At 36.6% G+C, this 23,152-nt stretch overlaps 1 protein-coding gene across 5 annotated transcripts in view; it reads left to right on the top strand.

Moving 5' to 3' along the window:
* Positions 1-23,152, top strand: part of LOC150097846 (uncharacterized) — a 452,334-nt gene that overhangs the window by 152,736 nt on the left and 276,446 nt on the right. The window lies entirely within an intron of this gene.

The raw sequence follows: 23,152 nt of genomic DNA, 5'->3' as shown, positions 1-23,152 counted from the left end.
TTAAAATCTTACAAGGACTGTATTACATAATCTAGAATGGCCTATTTGTAAGGTGAAATTCAAAGGCAGATTTTTTCTTATGACAAATAGTTGAGAAATCATAAGAATATAATAAGGATCTCTATTTATTTACTTAATTATCTTGCAAAATGAGATACTGAGGTAAAAAAAAAACCCTTCAGATATCTCTCTCTGCACTGTAAATGGATCTTTAACAGAGATATTCACTACAGCAAACACCATTGTAAGAAACTCACTCACATTATTATTGAAAAGTTCTGATCAAAATCTCATAATAAATTATACTTGACCCTGATTAAGTTATTGTTTTTATCTTCGATCAATTGTGGGTAAAAAAAAATTTGCGCATGAAGTATCTTCATGATAAGCTGTTTATATATATAAAAAGACGATTTGATTTCTAATCAGATTGCCCCAGTATCCCATTATGCACAACACACTTCCTTCAAGTGTGTATATAACCATGCATTATGAGAGGGATCACTACCCAGAATGGTTTTGATTTTTTTACATCTCATCATTGGAGGACTAGCACTTGGGGGATTATTATTATTGATTATTATTATTATACGAAACCACCAGGGAGTCCAAAGATTCATCAAGGGAGGGCACCTACTCCACAACTCTCCGTCTCCACCACTCAATCCACCAACTAGAACTACTTTCATCACTTACACCAACACCATCTACTGCCAACCACCACCACTAGTATTTTCACAGACAATCACAAATATCCATGCCCATGACGGGATTCAAACCCAGAGCCTTTTGGCTGGAGAGCAGATACGCTAACCACTTGGCCAACCAAGCCGACTATACAGGGTGTTCGGGATAAATTTGACAGTTTCGTAAGGAAAAAGAAAATCTTCTTTGTATCTATTAAATTTAATGAATTGACAAAAAAACATTACAGGCAGAGTTAATTACAATACTATCAACAAGATTTACTCAAAATAACCACCATTAGCATCGATCACAGCTTCAATTCTGCTTCGGAACCTCGAACAAGCTGATGCTACAGTCTCCCTGGGAAGGGCCGCAAAAACTGTTTTAATTTTATCCATTAACTGGGCTTTTGTATTACTGGAAGTGCGATTGGTGTCTTTTTCAACTGCGCCCCATACAAAATAATCCATGGGGTTAAGGTCTGGGGAGTTTGGAGGCCAAACATTTGGACTGGTGAAGTCGTAGAAATTTTCAGACAACCATTTTTGACTTTTCCCAGAGGTGTGGCAAGGGGCCGAATCCTGCTGCCATACATACGGCCTACCATTGGCTACCCTTGTTATCCAGGGCTTTACTACAGTTAGCAACTCCACGAACAAAGCCCGAATTCCAATGACAGGGTTCTTCAACACCTGTTCCTGCAGATTTGCGAGGAATTCTGCTGTACGAACGCAATCAGATCGTCTGCTAGGGATCTTTCTTCTTGCTACATCCTCGTAGTCACCATTGCAAGTCTCTAGTTCATGCCTGATTGTTTTTACTGTATTCAGGGAGCATTGGGCAGCAGTCGTAATATCCTTATTTTGATGGCGGGCACGAATCATCATGATACAAGTTATTCTCTTCCATGATTCAGGTGGGTTCCAGCTATCCATCCTTTCTGACATCTTGTATATGAATGAAGAAGGGTCCAAACTTTTAAATGAAGAGAAGTGTGTGTTAATACATGTAACTTACGGAAAAATATAATTAATTATAAATATGTCAAATTTATCCCGAACACCCTGTATATCGAGAGTGGTTGTTAAAATATTGGAAAAGTTGGTGAAAGGTAAAATACAACACAGAGGGTGGATAAGGATGCGGTACTCTATAGTGGGCAGCATGGTTTTGTGAAGGGTAGGTCCTGTCTTAGTAACTTATTCACATTTTATAATTACGTGACAGCAGAATTGGATGAAGTTTACAGAATGATGCTATGATACTGCTTGACTTTGTCAAGGCATTTGACAGAATACCACATGGTATTCTGTCAAATGGAAAACATGGAAAACTATTACAAAAACTGAATACTCCACAGGTTTCACTATATAAGAAAAATTGGAGAGGTTGGGAATAGATATGATGCTAGTATCATGGATAGGGCTGATGGAAAGGCACCAGAGGGTAGTATGTGGTGGAGTGGAGTATCTAGGAGAATGATGGTGACTAGTGGAGTACCTCAGGGTTCAGTACTAGGACCACTACTCTTTAATTTGTATATCAGTGATATAGGGGAAGATTTAAGAGGGGATATTCGGTTCTTTGCTGAAAATGCAAAACTAGGGAGAGCAATAGTGGATAAATGTGATGTAGATATCCTGCAGGATGATTTAAATAAATTGGCATTGTGGACAAGGGATAATGATTGTCAATTTAATGTTGGTGTATCATATTAATGGTATACATTGCAGGAAATTGATGAGGTTAGGGACTTGGGGATAATGGCGGACAAAGAGTTGAAGTTCAGAGGAACATATTGCAAAAGTTGGTAAAATAGCTCAACAACTTACTTGGTGGTTGAAAAACATGCTAGCAAGTAAAGATAAGGAAGTTATTATTCCTCTTTATAAGGCTATGATTCAGCCATATCTTGACTGCTGCACACTGATTTGGTCACCTGGGTTTCTTCGGGACCGGGAGGTGGTCGAAAAGATTGAGAGATGAATGACCAAGATGGTGACAGGTCTGTGGAATACTTCCTTTGAGAATAAGTTGAAGTTTAGTGGGTTACAAAGTTTAGTTGATAGGCAGAAAAGAGGGGACATGATAGAAACTTTTAAGATATTAAAGGGGTTTTATAAAATTGATGCGAGTGAAATATTTCAATATATGACAAATAGTCAGAGAACTAGGGGCCATCCATGGGAGTTGTGTAAGAATGTGATTAGTAGGGGTGTGTGTGCGCTGACCAGATTTTTGCATATAGACTGGTGATTGAGTGAAATGGATCACCAGAATTTGTTGCAAGTTCCCTTATGGTTAATGGATTCAAAGAGGTGTATGATGGTTGATTTGGGTCTCCCACGATGAGTCTGGACTCCATGGAGATGCCATGAATAATAATAAAATAATGATATTTATATGTAAAAATGCAATTCTTGATATGTAAAAAATCAGATATATTTCTAATTTTTCCTTGTGTTGTTTGGAAAGGTAGCTTTTCAAAATTATTTGTATTTGCTTGACAAATTTCCAAAAGAAAGATGGATATAAATTTCTTGTTTTACCAATCGTTTAATAAGGAAGATTTTATAATCTCTTTGTGTCACTGTTGATGGTATGTCTGAATTTTGTTTATCATTTAAGAATGCAATTCCTATTTTATAACACATCTCTTAAGAACTATTTGTTTCTATATGGTGTTACTGTTTTTCAGAAAAACAGAATGACGAATTGATTCAGAAATACTTTTTTCTTGCAAAGAAAACAATATGTATGTTGGAGTGTTGGAGAAAAGGTATTTTTGAATCAGTTTTTAATGCTGATTTCAATATGTTTTTAAAATTTTTCTATTTGTACTTATCTGGGGAAGAACAATGGACCCTATATGAGGTATTGTTGCCTATTGTGATGCATTCGCAATCTGCTGTTATTGCATCAGCTGCTCCTATTTAACAAGAGATGATGCAATACATACGTAACTATTGCGTAAGATGATGCAACACATTACATCATTCCACATTAGGACCATTTATAAAGTTAAGGAAGCCTACAAATGATATTTCGGTTGTAAGGTTGGTGATCAAGTTATATAGTTAATCTGCAGACTTGACTGAAGAAAATCAGACCCTGCATGCCATTTGCTGTTCCAATGATTTGGAGAGAGTTAACCATTCGTTTTACTGACTGTTATTTCTGTCTTATGAAAGCTTCAGAATTTTCATCAAAAAATAAGAAACACATTGTGTATCCAAATCTTGGATTGGCTTTGCAATCAGTACCTCGTTCTGTTGATTTGCCAGTACTGAAACACTCCATCACCTGCAGACATTGAGAGTGGTGATAAAGAAACAGAGGAAACATCTGAACATGATTTCTGAGTAAAAATTGATGATCCACACTTGATCACCCAGAAGGAATTGAATGATTTTGTAGGAGATCTTAATCTTACAAAGGATCACACAGAACTGTTAGCATCATGGCTGCAAGGATGGAATCTCTTAGATGAAGGAACTAAGGTTACATATTTCAGACACTGTGAAAGTGATACCTAGACCTTTATTATTAACATAGATGGGCTAACGGAGTCCTATGGCATTGAACACACTATCTGAATGGAGACTTTTTATTGATTTGTCAAATTGTTCTTCTTGACAATAGAGGCTTATATCAATCTATCCCAATAGCCCATTCAGTTACTATGAAGGACACATGAAAACATGAAAATAGTGCTGGGAAACATTATGATGCCTACAAGTGGAACATCTGTGCTTATCTTAGTCATTGCCATTTTGCTTGGGGTTACAAGTAGGATACACTAAGTACTTTGCCTCTGCTTCACATCAAACTTGTACTCATGATAAATTTAGTTTAATCCTTTATCCAAGTGTGAGCAAACAAAGTTTGTGCCTGAAAGTATCTTCAGAACTGGGGTAAGGTGGTACAATACCACCTTACCCCAGTCCTGAAGATGCTTTCAGGTGCAAACTTTGTTTGCTCACACTTGGATAAAGGATTAAACTAAATTTATTATAGTCTAACCAAGTGAAAAATAAACTTTATACATTTATACTCATGAAAAACTTTGCGAAAGCAGTGAATCAGGATTTCAGTATTCAAAACAAAAATTTCCAAAAATAAATGATGCGAAAGTAAAATAAGACATTTTCATTGGGTCAGAAATTAGATTGTTAATGAGCGATCCCAAATTTGAACAAGTTCTAAACCAAAAGGAAGCTGATGCATGGACATATTTTAAGTTAGTTGCAGAAAACATTTTTGGGAAACCACAAATCTCCAGATCACAAAGAAATTGTTTCTTCTATGCTCAAAGCATATCTTGACATGGGATACAAGATGTTTCTGAAAATACCCTTTCTGGACTCGCATCTGGACTTTTTCCCAGAAAATTTCATATCCATAAGTGATGAACATAGTGAGAGATTTCATCAGCAGATTATGAGAATGGAAATCAGGTATAAGGGAAGTGGGATTGTGCTATGCTAGCTGATTTGGGGTCACACACACGGGAAACACCAAGTTTTTCTTAGAAGGTTTGAGGACAGTCATTCTAGTTGACTTTCATTTTGCATATATGATATTGTTAATGATGTTTATATTATTGTATAGACTGCTTTCTCAAAAACTATGCATGATAGGAAAAAATTAAAAACATATTTGAAATCAGCATGAGAAATTGAGTAAGAATCACACACAGCTGGAAAGAAAACAAAACAAAACAAAAAGTTAAAATTTGTTGGACAGTGATGGATTAAAGCATGAAAATCCTATTTTTTAAGGAGCTGACAAAGAAAATATCACTGTAATTTTATATTCTACATCTTTTATTATTATTATTAACATTATTATCATCTGACTGCCATGGAGTCAGAAACTTATCGTGGGAGACACACACACACACACACTCTGTTGAACACAGTGCTCATCCAACTGTGTCTTAAACTGATTCAATATGTCTATATTCACAACACACTCAGGAAATGCATTCCACTCACCAACCATCCTAAATGCAAAGAACCTTTACCTCACTCCTCTGCTCACACCCTCCTTATACAGTTTTCAGCGATGACCTCTTGTTCTATCTCATCTCCCATTCTAAGAAAAATCTCTTCCATGTCAACCTCATAACAACCCTGACTAGCCTATATGTCTCAATTATATCCCCTCTCCCCTCCTATTCACAAGGCTTCACAACTTACATTTTCTTAATCTGTCCTCATACTCCACATTCTAAAAACCACTGACCTCCTTTGTGTATTTCTCTGGACCATTTCCAACATGTCCTTTTCACCATGAAAACCAGGAAACCAAATCTGTGCACAATAATCCATATGAGGCCTGATCAAGGCTTTATGCAGTGACATCATAACCTCTTTTTTTCTTCATGTTAGGGTCCTCCACATCATTATCATTATCCGATGTGATGTCTTCACAACTTGTGCAGTGTGGTCCCTGAATTTCAGGTTCTTATCTTCTATCAGTCCTGGATCTGTCATCTCTCTCTCTACTTCCCATCAAGTGCATATTTTTCATCCCATTGTTGCTTACCAAATCTCAAAACTTGACACTTTGCAACATTGAATTGATAGTTCTACTTAAGCTGCCCATTTATGCTATCTCTTCAAGTCCTCCTGTAAAGACATAACATCTGCTTGACTTTGCATTGCTCTCCCAATTTTGCATCATGCAAACAGCTGCATATCACTAGTTAAACCATTTCCAATATCATTAACCTACAAATTGAACAACAATGGTCCCAAAACTGCCCCTTGTGGTACACCACTAGTGACATTTCTTCTTCGGGTTACTGTACCCCCATATGCAACATTCTGATACTTATCTGATAGTCAGTCACTGGCCTATCTTGGAAATCTGTTATCCAGTCGCTTTCATTTCAGTTTATTTAACGTCATATGGCAGTCTAACAAAAACTTTTGCAAAACTAATATGCCACTGTTGTCCAAGATATTTGTTACCTTTTAGTACGTACAGTAAGTTAGTTAGTAAAACATGATTCCCCTTTAACAAACCCCATGCTGACAATCACAGAGAATACTGCTATTATTAACCCATTTCTCTATCCTAGTCTCACCAATCTCTCTAGTACTTTCACACAACTCCATATATACAGATTGACCTGTAATTTGTAGACAGCCTTATCATCACCTTTATTCAGTGGAACAATTTTAAAATCCTTCCACTCCCTTGGAACTTGTGCTGTTGTAAGACTTATTAAACAGGCATACCAATGCTACTGCTAATTCCCTGAAACATCTTCCCTTAAGGTGTGTGGTGATATGTCATCAAATCCTATTGTCTTATTGACATCAAGGTTATTTATTTTCTCAAATACCTCCTGCTCACTCACAATTAAGCCACTCCCCCTCCTACGTCCTCTACACTTAATTTCCTCATGATTCCACCCTGATTGGGATGAAACATTATAAATTGATCACTGAAGATCTCAACAATGTCGTCTGCAGCAGTTACCATTCTACCATTTTCATCTATTAACGTCATCTTACAATGATCATTCTTCCTTCTACTTGCTACATATCTAAAAAAAACTGTGTTTTTCTTCATCTGATTTGCCAATTTCTGCTTATACTGCACTTTTCATTTTCTTACTGAAAAAGAAAAGTGCAGTTACTCTCCTGACTTTTTTCTTTATAATCTTCATGTAACTGATTATTACCATTATTCATCTTGTACTGCCTCCAAAGTACTTTCTTCTTCCAGATTTCATGCTTAAGCTCCTCATTCATCCATTTGGCACCTACTTTATTCAGCCTTTTGGCCTTTGGAATACATTTACATATTGATGCTCTTATGTATTTCTTTGTCAATTCACAAGCAGCATTTATTTTTGTAATGTTCAACTTCTTTTCCATGCAATAATTCCAAACTGTCTCCTAAGCTTGTCATAATCACCAGTCTTGTACTTCCACATATATTCTTTCCTCATAAAAGTCTGCATATGGCTAGCCACAGTCTAGGTGAACCTTTATGATCACTGTTACCAACTGGAGGAAAGTGCAAAACCCCACTCACAATTACATCCTCTGATGAAAGGATCAGATCCCAAACTCTTGATTCTTGCGTGTCCTCCTTTATATGCTGCATGAAATAGTTGTGTTTCTCAAAACTCAAATTCATTTTCCTTATTCCCAAATGCTATCTCTTCATTGCAATCTATACCACCATAATTAAAATCATCCATAATAATCGTCCTTCTTTTGTTCACTAATCCAAGTTGTTTATATATTTCTTCATCACCACCACTACCACTCAACATTTCCAACCCTGCAATATCCAACTAAATATGTCTTCCTGTGAACTTCTACATTACACCACACTGCCTCAACCATTGCCACATCTTGTGATTGTAAAATGAAATGACTCTATGATCAGAATATATTATTATTAACACCAGACCGTCACGAAGTCTAAAGACTCATCATGAAAGGCAACACTGTTATTACAGGCAAAACCAAACCCATCAAATCATGCTTTAAACTCATTTAATGTATCTGCATATCTGTAAATGCAAAGCATTCCACTGACGAACCACTCTCCATGCAAAAAAAACCCTTCTCATTATGCCCTTGCTCATGCCTTCCTTATACAACTTCAAGGTATGTCCTATCCTCGTCTCCCATTCTATGAAAAATTTATTTCCTCCATATTAATCTGGTAACAACCCTTTACCAACTTAAATGTCTCAGTTATATTCCCTCTCTCATATTCACAAGGCTTTGCAAACTGCATTTCCTCAATCTGTCCTCTTATTCCACATCCCAGAGACTAGTTATGAACTTAGTTAGTCCTTCCTTATCTGCGGGTTCGCTATCTGTGGTTTCAGTCATCCATGGTCAACCCCGGTCCGAAAATATTGAATGGAAAATTCCAGAAATAAACAATTTATAATTATATGGGCAAATATTTCAAAGCTGTATGTTTGTAGAAACTATGAAAGCTTCATAAGTTGACATGAGAGCTTAAGAGAATACAATTCTTGTCATCCTCGAGTTGCCTTTAGCTACTTAAGTCAAATAGTGCAAGCTAAGGCAACTCAGGGATGCTGAGGATTGTATTCTCTTAAGCTCTTAGGTCAACTTACAAAGATTTCATAGTTTCTACAAACACTAGGCTTTGAAATAATGTTGCATCTAATATCCACTTTGCCTATGTATACATTGCCAAAATAAAGCCGTACGGCTCTTTTCTTTTAGTAATAGACAATTCAGCTGATCCTAGAGGTAGTCCAACACTGGGGCAACTCATTGCAAAGGTGGAGAAAGCTATACACACCTTGCAACCTTTTGAAATTCAGGTATATCAGGAATTGCGTGCAGTTCTGAGTAGTTCTCGGTTATCAGATCGACTGTCATGGTATCCAAGTGCTTGTGTTCAAGCAACCCTGATTTTACTTAATAATGGGCCCTCCAAAGCATAAGAGTAGTGATGTTGGCAATTTGGGTATGCCAAAGAAAAGCCGTAAAGTTCTTCCTTTCTTCCTTTTAAGTGAAAAGATGCTTAGCTTCATAAAGTAATAAATAATAATAATACTCTTACTGTGCCTAATTTATAAATTAAATTTTATCATAGGTATGTATGTATGTATGTATAGGAAAAAACATAGGGGGGGGGGGGGGCTACTGTATAGAATTTTATTACAGAAACTGATATATTTCATCCAGTATTATATAGACATCATCAGGGAGATACTGTTAACTACTTTCAAAAGATGAATCATAATAATGAGTCATGAATCAAGGAAATTAGCTTGTGTCTCAGTCACAGCTGAAGTATATGTTATCACATTATTAAGAGTTCAAAGACAAAGAAAGAATTGCAAGTTGCATAGATTAAAAAAAAAATGAACTAGTTATATTAAAAAAAACAAACTAATGAACAGTTAATAGTGATCACTTCCCAAAACCTGAGCTAATTCAAGGAAAAGACAATTGAATTTGAACTTGCTGGAAAGAAGTTTTGTCTGGATACAAAGAACTCTGTGCCTAGTATCAATAGCATGAGAAGCAAGGCCAGACTTATCAGATTCCAAAAATGCAATATAGTCTTGATATTTTTTAATTTTTGTCTAGGCAGAATTTCTAGCCTCTCCAAAATAGGAAAGATGACATGACATTTCAGCAAGTTCAAATTCAATAGTATTTTATTTGAAACGTGAAATGCTAAGAAATTGTCTGAACTGATCAGACTGTATGCCAGTACCCAGTGGTGAGCTATAAGGGGCTCGCGGTGCTCGCACAAGCCCTTTGTTAAATTTTTCTCAAATTTGCGAGCCCCTTGTTCTTCTTGTTTACTTTTTATTTAAAAAAAACATAATTTTTTGAAATATATTAAGCCACAAATTCGTACGGTAACCTAACAAAAATTATTTTATTCGGCAATGTATAGATTATTTGGAATTATTGTTTCAACTTCTCTATAATGAATGCGCCCTCTATAACTCCTCTATAACAAAAGTTTGAAAATAAATAAAGATAGCATGCTCTATCTTTACCCTTCTCCCTTCTGGTAGCCAATATTTGATTGTCTACTGGTAAAACCAGTAGACAATCAAATATTCGTAAAAACTGTCATCAGCAGGTTGTTCCACTGGACATTAGTTCTGTGTTCGGCAGTACACTGATGTATAACAATTGTTTGTGTTTAAAATTTAAAAATAATAAATTTAAAAACTGTATATTCAGCAAATTTTATTTTTATAATTGTAAAAGTATTTTTACCTGTGAAACATGACAAGACAGTCAAATTTATTAAATTTTTTTGGGAAAGAAAAAATAATGAAAAGTGATTCTGCTGATTCTACTGCTGTGGAAAATGAAGTCGAAGATGAAGTTGAAGATAATATGCACATTGATTCAATTTAGATGCAACAAGTTGGAGGAGAAAAAGAAAATCATTTACCTGATTGCTGGAACGAGAAGCAAGCATCGTATTTCTAAACACAGTATAAGTGGTTAGAAGTTAAAAATGATAAATTAGGATGTCGTGTTTGCTCAAAATATAAAAACTTGAGTGTTGAAGGAGAAAAAAGATGTTTTATTATCAAAGGAATGGGTAGAAATGAAAATGGAACCGAATGGAAACACTACAGACTCGAGAACCGCATGTTTGCATAAAAGGTTATCCAAACATAATGAATCGTTTGCTCATAATAAAATCATAAAAATAAATGAAGAATGCAGCAAATCAATATTAAATAAATTTAATTGACAAACTAAATGAAAAAGAAATTTCAATAACTTCAAAAATATTTAATTCTGTTTATAATTTGGTTAAGAGAAACTGATCAATGTCTGATATGCCAGATTTAATCGAGCTGCAAATTAAAAATGGTATTGATCTAGGATTATCATTGCATTCTAGATTCTCAGGAATTAGAACAGTTGAACATATTTCTAAACAAATAAAATTAGAAATATTCTCCAAAATAATAGAAAAAAAAATTGCAAAATTTCTATAATTGCAGACGAATCAATAATGTTGTCAATTCGTCTGCTATTATAGAAAATAAGTGTTTTAGTTATTCACATACAAGTTGAGTTCACTGAACCATGTATGATTTTTGTAGATCTTGTAGAACTAGAAAATACCACTGCGGAATACGTGTACATGCTATTATAATTGCTACTTTAAATTCATATGGATTTTCTGACAACTATTTAAAAAATCATCTCATTGCATTTTGTTCTGATGGAGCTAGTGTAATGTTAGGAAACAAATCAGATGTTGCAATCAAACTTCTGCAAACATTTCCCAACATTGTGATTTTGCATTGCGTAGCTCATCGTTTACAATTAGCATTAGACAGTTCGATAAAAAAATATTAAAGAAATAAATCATTTTGAAATATTTATGGATAAATTTTATACTTTTTATCATCAATCACCAAAAAATCAACGAGAATTATATCATCATCATCATCAAATTCCTGCCATGTACCCTCAAGGGGTGTACGGGATATGATAGTACTACATGAAAAAAAAAAATTACATCATTATTAATATCCTATCTACAATTTTCCTCCAAATCAGCCTGTTACTTGTCATCACTCCAACATTATCAGATCTTATATTTCTATCGTCTAAGGCACTTTGTACCGTATCAATCCACCTATATCTTGGTCTTCCTCTGGGTCGTTTTGCTGCAAACCTGGCAGAGAACACTTGTTTTGCTAATCTTTCCTCGCCCATTCTGTTTAAGTGACCATACCACCTGAGATTAGCTCTGCTGACGCATTCCTGGATGCTGACAATGCCAAGTTCTTTCCTAATATCCTCGTTTTTAATATGATACTGCCATTGATGCCATCTATTCACGCCTATAATCTTTCTCAGGACTCTCATATCTGTGGTCTCTAGTCTTTGGTCAAGTGTTTTACTTCTGACCCAGCTCTCGGATCCATAAGTTAAAACTGGTTTGAACACTGTCTTGTATACAGCTAATTTCGTGTTCCGACTAATTTCTCTCTTATTCCATATGAATTGATTCAATTGACTTCCCACCATACCAGCTTTGCTGATTCTGTTGTCTATTTCTATATTTAATTTACCATCTTCACTAAAAATCGTGCCTAAATAGCTGAAATGTTTTACTTGTTCCACAAGTTCTCCATTCACAACACAGTTGACATTTTCAATGATTCTGCCTATTTTCATTGTCTTTGTCTTTTTATTGCTGACCTTCATACCATATCTATTACAACAGCAGTTCAATTTAGTCAGAGAATCTTGCAGACTTGCAGCGGATTTATTTAGAAGTATAACATCATCTGCATAAAGCAAAGAGCTGACATTAACATCTCCAATTTTGATATCATGTTTAATACCACTTTCCTTCATAATGTGATCCATATAGATAACGAATAACAGAGGGGATAATGTACATCCTTGTCTCACACCAGATTTAACATTAAACCATCTTCCTGTACTTCCTTCAATTCTAACTGCTGACTTACAACTCAAATAAAGACTAAGTATTGCTTGATATAATGCCCCATTGACACCATATAACTGCAGCGTATTGAATAGCTTCTCTCTTGGCACCTTGTCATATGCCTTTTCCAGATCAACAAAACTTAAATACAGATCTTTGTTATATTCCCATACTTTCTCGACTATTTGTCGTAAAGTGAAGATCTGATCCTGACAGCCTCTATTTGGCCTGAATCCAGCTTGTTCTTCACCAAGCTTTTCTTCCACAATTCTTCTCAACCGTTTCTCAAGTATACTTGCATAGATCTTGCCAGGAACACTCAGTAGGGAAATACCTCTGTAATTCTCACATTCAGTTTTATTTCCCTTTTTATATATGGGTACTATGAGAGCTCTACTCCAATCATCGGGAATTCGTCCCTCTGTCCAGGCTTTCTGAACTATGCAGTGCAGCCACTGTAAGACTCTTATACCACCATACTTCAGCATTTCTGGTCGAATATCATCTACTCCTGCTGCCTTTCCACATTTCAAGCCTTTGATGGCTTTTTCTACTTCAAGTATGGATATGTATTCCTGACTGCATGCCTGGTCAATGTCTTTTACCACTGTGCTGACATCACTGCTTGTTTCATTTAGCAGTTTTTCAAAGTAATTACTCCATACTTCAAGGATATCTTTTTCTCCCGTTTTCATGTCACCTTTATCATCTCTAATTCCTTTTATAGCACTCTTTCCTCCATTCTTAAGCTTCTTCAACAACCTCCAGAATATTTTGCCACCTTCTTGATATTTATTTTCTATATTCTTGCCAAAGTCCTCCCATGACTTTTGTTTAGCTAGTTTTACACAGTGTTTAGCATTCTTGCATTTGTCTCTATATTCTCTAAGAGCACAAGCTGACTTATTTGACAGGAACTTTTGGTATGCTTTTTTCTTTTCCTTCACTGCCTCTTTAACTTCTTGTGTCCACCAGGGAGTTCTGATTTTTTTATCCTTACAGACAACTTCACCACATGCCTCTCTGGCTGAATCAATCAATGTTTTCTTCAGAGTTTGCCACTGAATCTCCAAGGTTCGATTCCTGTTCTCAAACTCTTTCATTTTTTCTTCAATAATCTTTGTGTATTTTAGTCTACAGCTGACATCTGAGAGCTGCTCAACTTTTATTCGCTTTAAAACTTTCTTACACGTTATTCTTTTCAATATGAAATTCAATTTTATCCTGCTCAAGACTAAATAGTGATGACTTCCAATTTCAAATCCTCTGTACACTCTGGTGTCCTGCACCAGGGAGAAAACATCAGTATCAACAATAACATAGTCAATGAGACTTTTCTTATTCCTTGCCTCTTCTCTCCATGTGAATTTGTGCACATTTTTATGTTGGAACATGGTGTTAGTAATAACCAGTCCATGTCCTGAGCAGAAATCCAACAGATATTTGCCATTATTATTAGCTTTGCACTTTTCTCCAAATTTTCCCAAAATATTTTTGTATGTCTCACAATCAGGCAGAATGAGGCAGGTGACCAGTGGTGTGCCTCAGGGCTCTGTGCTTGGGCCAATGTTGTTTAATTTGTATATAAATGATATAGGAAACGGCTTAAAGGGAGATATTCAGTTGTTTGCTGATGATGCAAAGTTGTGTAGTGTAATAAAAAATCAAGCTGATGTTGAAAGTTTGCAGGAGGATTTAAATAAGCTGGTAAAATGGGCAAAAGAAAATGGATGTTGGTTCAATGTGGAAAAGTGTAAAGTCTTGCATTTTGGGATTAAAAGATTACCAGCTGTGTACTACATCGATGGAAAGGTACTCCAAGAGATTGATGAGGCTAGTGACTTAGGGGTATTGGTAGATAAGGAGATGAAGTTCAGAGGACACATTGCTAAGGTGTCCAAGATTGCACATAGGATTACTTGGTTGTTGAGGAACACACTGACATCCAGAGATAAAGAGGTTATTATTCCCCTTTATAAAGCATTGATACTTCCACATTTGGATTACTGTGCTCAGGTCTGGTCACCTGGATTCCTTGGAGATGAGGAGGCTGTGGAGAGGGTTCAGAGAAGAGTGACCAAGTTGGTGAGTGATATAAAAAATGCTCCCTACATTGATAGATTGAGAGCTTGTGGATTGCAGAGATTGGTTGATAGGCGAAGAAGAGGGGATATGATAGAAACATTCAAATTACTAAAAGGTTTTTATAGGATTGATGCAGGGGAAATGTTTCAGCTGTGTGATAGTGATGGAAGAACAAGAGGTCATCTCTGGAAATTAAAGAAGAGTGTGGTTAACAAAGGTGTCAGAACAAGGTTTTTTGCCTGGAGGGTGGTGAATGAGTGGAATTCATTGCCTGACTTTGTTGTGAGCTCTTCATCTGTAAATGAATTCAAGAAGAGATATGACAGATATTGTTTTGCTAGTTTGGGTCTCCCGCGATGAGTCTACTGACTCCATGGAGATACCCGTAATAATAATAATAATAATAATAATTTCCTACTCTGCTATTTAGATCCCCAACAAGGACCAACTTTTCATTTTTCATTGTGTCAGTTGCTTTTTCTAAAGCCTCAAAAAATTCCTCCACTTCTACCTTAGTAGAACCTTCTGTGGGACCATAGGCACAAATAAGTCTCATTGTCCAGTTCGCCATTCTCATATTTGCCCACATTACTCTACTTGAGACTGACTGCCATTCAAGAAGATTAGCCTCGTATTTTGTGTTGAATACTATGGCTACTCTTTCTTTTCCTTGATTGTTATTGCCTGAATATAACATTTTGTATTTATTGCTCAGAAAGATCTCACCAGTTTTGGTCTTTTTTGTTTCAGTCACCCCTATTATGTCGATCTGGCACTTATCTAATTCCTCAGCTAGCTCCATTTCTTTGCCATTCAGGCTTCTTACGTTGATAGTACCGATCTTCAACTCTGGTGATGTTGAGTTGGGGTTTATTTTCAGATTTGTTCCAGTAGCTGACTTTTCTCTGTTCGCCCTGATTCCCTGGCGAAAACAACGGGGGCCTTGTTTAACCGGGCGACGCCCCAGCCGGCATGAAATTTTGTCATGTTGTACCATCATTCTATATTTTGGTTTAACCAATAAGAATACAATTTGGTCGGCTAAATCCCAAATTGCCAGCCCATCCTCGTCCGTTCAGTATCCAAGTAGATACCCAACAGGGTGCACCACGAGAAGGTGAGGATTGGACATTAGGTCAGAAGCCCTGGTCGGTTCTCCGCATTCCTTTAAAGGCTATGTGGAGGTCTCCTCTCAGTTATACAGCTTTGACCCTTAAGCACCCACGAGAATTATATACAATTGCAAAAGATCTTGGGATCGAAATTTTAATGATTGGCTGTGTGTTTGGAGCACGATGGACAGCTTGCAGTTTACGAATGGCTCTTGCTGTGTGGAGAAATTACTCAGCTTTATGCAAGCATTTTGCATCGAACGATAAATATAAGGGCTTTTTAAACCAACTTCTCAATTTGAATTTTTAAAAGATTTAGCATTAACATATCTGTCAGAAGCTCTATAAAGTCGCACCATAAGTATTATATGCACTAACTCCTTAATCATGTGAACAATTAATGCAATTAATGATTTTAAAAATTCTGTAGGTTCTTGTGACTAAAATTAATACCATGTTAAAATCAAAAGAATTTGAAGAAATAGCAAGTGAATTTGGAAGATGAAGAATTGAAAAACATTTTAAATGTATGTTATCCTGAAACATGGAATATGAAAGAAGTTACTTGTCCATGGTTAGAAGGGAAAAAGAGAATAAGATCTTTAAATTTTATTTTGAAATGAAATATGAAATTAAAATTAATGATTTTAGGGATTTAGTGGAAATGGCTTTGACTGGAAAGTTACAAAATGAAATTCCCAGTACGGTGAAAAAAGCCAAAGTGATTATGGCAACAATTGCAGTTTACAGCACTGAAGCTGAACTAGCTTTTAGTGTGATGAATAATATCGTAATAACGAAGAGATCTTCTTTCACTATAACATATTTCGGATTTAATGACAATATGTATAAATGGGAAACGCTTGAATGAATTTAATCCGAATCCCTATGTCAAATATTTTCTAGAAAATCATTGCTCGGCTATAGATCCTTCTAGAACACAAGATGTGAAGGAGGAAGGAAATAAGGTGTGGCAGCTGTTGTCATAAGTATTTCCTTAAAGTAATTGTAAATTTAACCTGTAAAGGAGAGAGTTTTTTTCTTGGTAAATGTGCACCAGACAGTGAGTATTTTTTTTTTCATGTAAAATCGTCTCGAAAGTGATTTTATTAAATAAAATATTATAGTTACTGTTACTACCATTTACATATAAGAATTCACTTTTGGTAATCACATATAAATAAATAGGACTATAAAATAAAGCCCCTTGATTGGTACCGTTGATTATCACTTGAAGTAGTATTAAAACAAAAGAGAAATATAACTTATTTCAATATTATTATGTTTTAGATAATATTTATGTATTATTTAGATTGTTTGTCATAAAAACTTCTATCGTAAACAAAACAAATTTGTTTATAAACAACCCACAAATATCCATTTGCTTTCACAAATATCCTCTCGTGGGCATGGATGTTTGTAATTGTCTGTGGAAATACTAGTGGTAGTATCGGCGGTAGATGCTGTTGGTGTAGGTTTTTTTTTTTTTTCGACGATGCGAGCCCTTTGTTAAAATTTCCATAGCTCACCACTACCATTACCCAAGTTTTGGGAAGTGATCACTATTAATTGTCCATAAGTTTTCTTTCTTTCTTTTCTTTTTTTTTTTTAAATTAATAATTATTCTAAATATTTTTTTTTAATCTATGCAACTTACTGCAATTGTATCTTTTGAACTCTAATAGTGTAATGTCATATACGTCAACTGTGACATGAGCTAATATACACATGATTTATGACTCAATGTTTTGAATCTTTTGAATGCAGTTAATGGTCTATCTCCTTGATGATGTCCACATAATGTTGGATGAAATATGTTGGAGATTTTGAATGAATTCTATATAATTTTTATTACACATGTAAGCTGTGAAACTTACTTTAATGTCTACTGTGCATGTTCCAATCTGTTCATTACAGAATCTCTTTATTTCTAAAAGTTAAGGTTTTCTATATCATTGCCATAATCTGATGTTGATGTCTTAACAACTTGTTTAATGCGACCTTTGAATTTCAAATCCTCATACATCATCATATCTCCTCAATTTCCTTCAAAATTTCCCTGCCAGCAGGTGTATAATTTGCATCCCATTTTTGATCACCAGTTTCTGAACCTTAGTCTTGGCAACGTTGAATTGACTGTTCCATATTGTTCTGCACTCGTACAATCTATTCAAGTAAGGCTTGAGTAGATTGTACAATAGATTCTTTATCACTCTCCCATGTTGCATCATCTACAAAAAGTTGTATATTACCAGTTAAATCTATCCCAATATCATTAATATACAAATTAAATAATAATAGTCCAAAAACTGATTCTTGTGGCACACCACTAGTGACTTTCCTCTTTCAAGATAGTGCCTCCCCCCCCCCACCAACACAACCTATCCAGCTCACTAGTATATCATTCAATCCATCTGCTTGAGTTTAGTGGCCAACTTTTGGTGTAGCAGTCTATCAAAAGCCTTTGCAAAATCTAAGTATACCACTTTATATGCATCTCCCTTCTCCAATACATTCATCACCTTGTTATAGCACATAAGCAAGTTTGTAAAATATGACCTCCCTTTAACAAATCTGTGCTGACAAACTCAAAGAATACCACTGTTATCAAGCCATTTTTGTATCCTATATTTCACCAACCTCTCCAATACCATAACTACAACTCCAGATATACAGATTGGCCTATAATTTGTTGCCATAGCCTTATCACCACTTTGGTGAAATGGAACAATTTTGCTTGCCTTCCACTCTTTTGGGAATTGTGCTGTAGCAAGACTCTTATTAAACAGGTAGGCCAAGGCTTATGTTAACTCTGTGGGACATTCACTCAAGATCTATAGAGCAAGAAATCATCAAACTACTTGGAATATATGCAAGGTTTCCTAGAAAATATGTCCCACCAAAATCACAAAAAATGTGATTATCCACTCAGATCTATTGTGGATTCCATAAGCAGTCCCATGTAGAAAATATCAATATTTCTGCACAACCATGTTTGTTTCCTCAGTCAACTTCTTTGATTTAAAAAAAAAAAAAACTGGCATCTACAGACATGATGGTGAGTTTTGACATCATCCCTCTCTTCATGAATATTCTACTGAGACAATAGAATTTATAGTCCAAAAGTTTCCATCAGACATTGTGGCTTATTCAAATTTACTATTACATCTGGTTGTTTTGCATGGAAGGATAAACTATACAGTTAAGTCTGCTAGTCCAGACTTGCATGGCCAGTCCTGAACATTCACTTCCATTATTATTGCAAATCTAGATTAGTAGTTTGAAGGAGTGTCCACCCTTTGGACACTTTACACAAGATTAGATAGAAGGAAACTAATGTGCTATATAAAAGTCGTTACAGTTTATACATGACTATGAAGCATTTTCCTAGCATGAACAAGTATGGTTGAATTACTTTGCAAAAATTTGGGAGACTGTTATCTTAATATTTCGATTTCGCTGCTAGAGGGCCAGGGGAATGGTCGTGTTTTCAGGGAGCTCCCGAAAGCTAAGTACAATTTTGAATGGAAATTAGAATATATGTTAAAAATCATAACGAATATTGTCTAAATTTGGTAGCTTGTTGTGTCTGTGTGATTTTGGTGTAAATTCTCTAAATTAATTTAGTCTTTAACGATACGTTTCATATATTTGAATATGGCGGCAATGCGACGTAAGATAATGGCGTCCAAAAATACGACGGCATTGTTCAAAAACTATAATGTGAGAGAATTTGTCCAATGTGATGTGTGTGGAATGTATGCATTCCCGAATGAGGCTGGAGTATGGATTGAAAGTGATAGTGGTGGGAGAATGTGTAGAAAGTGTATGCAAAGTGAGGAGTCGAAGTATGTGTCAGGTTGTGAGACAGTTATGGTTGAAGAAAGCCAGAATGCGAGTGAAAATAGTGGATCGATAGGGAATTGCGGTGTACAAGATGGCAATGTGAGCGGTGATCTAAGAAAGAGCGAGAGCAATTATACAGAAAGAGAAAATGGTTTGAATGATAAAAAAAAATGAGGAATTATTTGTAGGAAGTGAGATCGCTAGGCTGCGCGCAGTGATACAAGATGCGCAGCGGCAATTAGAGCACCTGCAAAACTCTTTCCAGAGTGATTCGGCTAACGTAAATAAACAGCATGGGCGAGTTTCCGAAATGAAGGAGAGAGTGTTGTATGGTGACTCGTTATTAAGAGGAGTAATAGATGGGAGTGTAACTAAATCGTACTTGCCGGGTGCGAAATTTAAGGATGTAAGTGAGAGCATTAGAGTGCAAAAACAGAGGGTGAAAGAAATAACAATTGTGGCTGGTACGAATGAATTGAAAGGTGATAAATTTTTTATGAGAGAGGACTTGAAAGTATTGTTAAAGGTAGCGAAAGAAAAGCGTGACAGAGTTAGAATGGTGAGTCTGTTACCACGGTATGACAGAGAGGAGTTTAGAAGGAGGGCCATAATCGCAAATGATATTATGCGCAGGTTATGCGGACAGTGTGGTGTGGGATTTGTGGACGTGTGGAATGAGTTTGATGGGCGAAAGGACTTATACAAGATGGATGGCCTGCATTTGAATGGACTTGGTGTGCGGAGACTGGAAAAAGTGTTGCTGAATGAAGTGAAAATGGATGTGCAGAACCAGGGAAACTAGAACTACCTAGGAGGGGGGGAAGTGGATATCCAGACATCAGTGAGACAGTTGAGTGTAAAAATGTATATAATGTACCTGAGCCAGCAAAAAGGACAAAAAATGGGAATGGGATATTTAGAATAACGCATCAAGATAGGGGTGGGACAAAGGGAACACTGCAATTCATGTATACTAATGCCAGGAGTATTAGGAACAAGAAGGAAGAATTTTTGGCCTTGATTGGCTCTTCCTGGCCACAGGTTATTGGCATTAGTGAAACATGGCTGACGGAAGATGATATAGTTAGTGGGATAGAATGTGTAGGTTATAGTATGTTTAGGAGGGACAGAGAGAATAAAATTGGGGGAGGGGTGTTATTGATGATAGCTGATGAACTGCAGCCAAGGAGAATTGAAGTATTGCAGGATAGTGAAAGGAGCTCATTTGAGGCTATTTGGTGTGAGATTGATACTGGCAGAATAAAATATACAGTTGGGTGCTGCTATAGACCAGGTGATGGAATAGATGGTGGAGATGGTATGCATAAACAAATTGATGAAATGAGTGGAAGGAGGGTAATTATTATGGGGGATTTCAACTATGGTAACATTGATTGGAAGGAGGAGAGGACACATGTGAGGAAGGAAATGGATTTTATTCAATTATTAAGGGATAACTATCTGAAACAGCATGTAATTGAAAATACTAGGGGTGTGAGAGTGCTTGACCTGGTAATAGTATCTGAGAATTTTACTGTAATGAATATGACCATGTTGCCACCTATTGGTGAGAGTGATCATAAGGTCTTGACCTGGGAGGTGGCTAAAGGTGTGAAATTTGTGATTAAGACAGGGTATATGTGGAATTACCGTGCTGGCAAGTATGACAAGCTTAGGAGATTGCTTGGATCAGTGCCATTGCATGTACAACTGCAAGGGCTGGACGTCGATAGAGCATGGGAAGTGATCAAAGAGCATTTACAGGAGGTTATGGCTGATTGTATACCTAAGGTCCGAATAGTGAAACAAGGAGGGGTTAAATGGATGAATAACACCATTAAGCTTGAGCTGCAAAAAAAGAAACAGCTATGCAGGGAATTTAAAGAAAGGGGTGACCTGCAGGCACACGAACGGTATGAAGTACAGGCCAGAAGGGTAACGAGTGTGGTAAAAACAGCAAAAGCCGATTATGAAAGGAAACTAGCTATGCAAGCAAAAGAGAATCCCAAACAGTTCTTTCAATATGCTGCAAGCAAGAAAAAAACTGTACATGGCAAAATGATTTTAAGGAATGACGATGGTAAAGAGTTCACTGAACCAGTCGATATAGTGGAGTTACTGAGCGCGCACTTTGCAAAAGTATATCATCCAGGTGGTGACGTTGGAAAAATGAAGAAACCATTAGTCTATATGGGAATTGTGATGAATGAAGTGGAGGTGAATAGTCTATTACAGAACCTTAATGTGAATACATCTATGGGATTGGATGGTATACCGGCACGGGTCTTGCATGAAGCGGCTAATGAATTATCAGTGCCCTTGACCATGTTGTTTAATCTGAGTCTCAGGTCTGGCTTAGTCCCGAAGGCGTGGAAAGAGGGGAAAATAGTTTCACTGCATAAAGGAGGATCCAAGTCTATGGTTGCAAATTACCGACCGATCAGCATATCAGGAGTCGTTGTCAAGGTCTTGGAGAAAGTAGTCAAGGGAAAAATACAGGAATGGATTGATGAAAATGAGGACATTTTCATCAATCCATTACAGAGGACAGCATACTGTACAGAGGACAGCATGGCTTTGTGAAGGGTAGATCATGCCTCAGTAACTTGCTCAAGTTTTATAACAAGGTGACGGCTGAACTGAATAAGGGAAATGGGTTTACAGTGATACTGCTGGACCTGGCAAAGGTGTTTGACAGGATACCACATGGAATTCTAATCCGTAAACTACAACATATGGGAATGGATATAGGGTTGGTGAGATGGATAGCTGGGTGGTTGATGGAGAGATATCAAAGAGTAGTTTATTCAGGGGTAGAGTCCAAAAAACGGCCTGTGACTAGTGGTGTGCCACAGGGTTCTGTTCTTGGACCACTGCTGTTTAATCTGTTCATTAACGATATAGGGAACGGTCTAAGTGGGACAGTTCACTTGTTCGCTGATGATGCAAAGTTGGGTAGGGCGATAGTGAATGCAGAAGATGTCAAAGTCTTGCAAGATGACTTAGATAGATTGGAGTTCTGGACTAAGGAGAATGGATGTCAATTTAATGTGACAAAATGTAAGGTTATGCATTTCGGAGTGAAAAGATTAGCAGCAGTATACCACATTGGTGGAACTGTACTCCAAGAGATTGATGAGGCCAGGGACTTGGGAGTGTTGGTGGATAGGGAGATGAAGTTTAGGGCGCACATTGCGAAAGTAGCTAAATCAGCTCATCAACTCACTTGGTTGTTGAAAAATACCTTGACGAGCAGAGAAAAACAAGTTATTGTACCTCTGTACCGAGCCCTGATAAAATCTCATCTCGACTACTGTGCCCAGATTTGGTCACCTCGGTTCCTTCTTGATGGGGAGGTGGTTGAGAGGATCCAGAGGCGAGTGACTAAGATGATAGCAGGTCTATGGAATGAACCATATGAGAACAGGTTGAAGATTTGTGGGTTGCAGAAA

Source organism: Typopeltis vanoorti, chromosome 16 (genome assembly GCF_054136105.1).
Source record: "Typopeltis vanoorti isolate ZY-2024b chromosome 16, IOZ_Tvanoo_1.0, whole genome shotgun sequence".
In the NCBI taxonomy this organism is placed as follows: Eukaryota; Metazoa; Arthropoda; class Arachnida; order Uropygi; family Thelyphonidae; genus Typopeltis; species Typopeltis vanoorti.
The sequence above is the reverse complement of the archived record's forward strand: the minus strand, read 5'-3'. Positions and strand labels throughout refer to the sequence as shown.